The sequence below is a fragment of the Macrobrachium rosenbergii genome, chromosome 58 (assembly GCF_040412425.1).
Source record: "Macrobrachium rosenbergii isolate ZJJX-2024 chromosome 58, ASM4041242v1, whole genome shotgun sequence".
Classification (NCBI taxonomy): domain Eukaryota; kingdom Metazoa; phylum Arthropoda; class Malacostraca; order Decapoda; family Palaemonidae; genus Macrobrachium; species Macrobrachium rosenbergii.
In genome coordinates, this window is record NC_089798.1 from 11,029,732 (window position 1) to 11,032,061 (window position 2,330).

A 2,330-nucleotide genomic window follows, 5' to 3' on the forward strand; every position below is an offset into this window, starting at 1 on the left:
GAACTGCTGATTTATTCATGATCCAGGCAGTTTATATAGCGGCAGATTGGTGTCGCTCCGCGGAATACAATGGGAGCATAGGAGACCTGAGGTCGATAACAATTAGCAACAGCGAACGAGTACAATTTACAATGTGAAAATAGACAGAATTAAAGTTGAATACAATCTTGATGCCTGCAAAAGAAGAAATACACGGTACATAAATTGAGGACAGATAAATAATTACATACATAGTTTAAATGACTGGATTTACGTGACCTGGCCTGTCAGGTGTGACGAATTGTAGATACAAAGAAAATGGGCCGTCACCAAAGAAAACTTGCTCAGCAGGGACTTTACAAATAACATGATCAGCAGAGACTTTACAAATGACTTTACAGCGTCGTCAAGCATATTCGGCACGGAGTGGAGTTCCTACTGGGACGAGACATCCTCTGGGGATGTCCCACCCCCACACCACTCTGTTGCCCGACTGCTTCCGCCAGCGCGTCCGCAGCAACTACTTCTGATCGGGACACAGCCTTTGCGACAGCTGTGCCACCGTCAGCCGAACCTTCCATTCGCCCAAGAGCGACAATACGCGATACTCCACGAATGCTTTCCAGGCCTAGTCCGCAGACCTCGCGACCGGACAGCCACCAAAGAATTACTCCCTCATCACACAGGGATCTCGCCAATTACCGTTGCAGGACCTGCAACGTAAGAGGGCACTCCGAAAGATGGTCAAAGTGCCCCAGCAAGCTAGCCTCAGCGGCCATTTCCATAGAACCAAGAGGCCCTGCCCTCTCATTGAGACAGGAATCGCTGTCCCAAATCACGCCAGGGAAACCGAGGGGTCTTGCTCCCCCGGGTTCCCCTTCAGCTTTGTCTGACACCAATTCGCTGCCAGTGCCACTTGCGAGCACTGCTAAGTGCCAAGCTCCGCCTATCTCGGCTGGAAGCTCCCTGCCAAGTGTACTTCCCATGCCTGGCCCTGAGTTAGTGCCAGTGCCAGATCCAGAACCTGACCCGGATCCTCCTACGGGAGATCCACCAAACCTCACAACCATAATCATCACTCAGTGCAAGCCTCCAACCCCTGACGTTTCTTCTTCCCACACTCTTCCACCTGCCGAGGATGACCCTCTGGCAGGTCTAGACATTACCTCTTTTCTGGTCAACCAGGAACTGTCCGGCAAGGATGCAGATGCTGGTTCTCTTCCCACGAAGGTTGTCACAGCAGCTGAAGTAGGAGACCAGCCCTTAGCCCCTGAGGCTGCCCCTGATCCTGCTCCTGATGGCACTCCTGGCCGTTCTTCAGAGTCGGTACCCTCATCGCCCCCCTAGGAATGGCCTAGCCAGACCCTGGAGGCCCCCAAAGAATAAGGGGCGGAAGAAATCCACTTAGCAAATCAAAGCCATAAAATCTTCTTGGCACTCATGCCCCATTGGCACAGTGCCGCCTCCATCTCAGAGTGATCCTGGCACCTGCCCAGAGGAGGTAGCATGTGTGACCTCTGATCCAGTAGTATTAACCATTAACCACATAGGCCTTTGTACCACTAACCCTTTCCTAACTAACCTTCCTTCCAACCCACTCCAGACTCAAACTGATACATTACTTAATTGTACATTGTGATTTACCCTTCAGGTTATTTATGTGTCCATTTGTTGCGTGTTAATTGTAAAGCATTGTACCGATCATAATTCATTGCATGCCATTCGTTAGTGACAGCTCGTTCAGTGCCAGAGTCGTAGGATAGTAGGTTAGGTTAGCTGTTTACCATGTGCATTTGCCTAGGTGTAAATTTCTCCTGTCGTCAGAGACAGTTAGCAGAAGTGTCTATACCCACTAGATAGGTTGGGCCTGTAAAGCTAGCCAATTCAGAACCCCTCTTAGCAGTTGGGTAGGTTCCTTTTAGCTGTTGCAGTGCCAAAGCACACTTTATGTAGGGTCACTGGCTGTCAGTCGGGAAGAATTAGTTAAGACCCTCACACCAAAGGGTGTGAAGGCAAAGGGGGACCTGTCAAGATTTATCCTCCTTCATTTAGCCGCTCAGCGCATCATTGTTCTTGAAATGACTATATATATATATATTTATATATATATATATATATATATATATATATATATATAGTATATATATATATATATTATATATATATATATATATATATATATATATATATATACATTATATATATATATATATATATATATATATATATTTTTTTTTTTTTTTGATGGATTTATCTCTCCTCATTTAGCTGCCAGGCATCATTATTCTTGAAATGCAGTTTCTCTTTCATTTGACTATCGGGGCAGGGAATATGGTGGGCGAAGTAGAGGT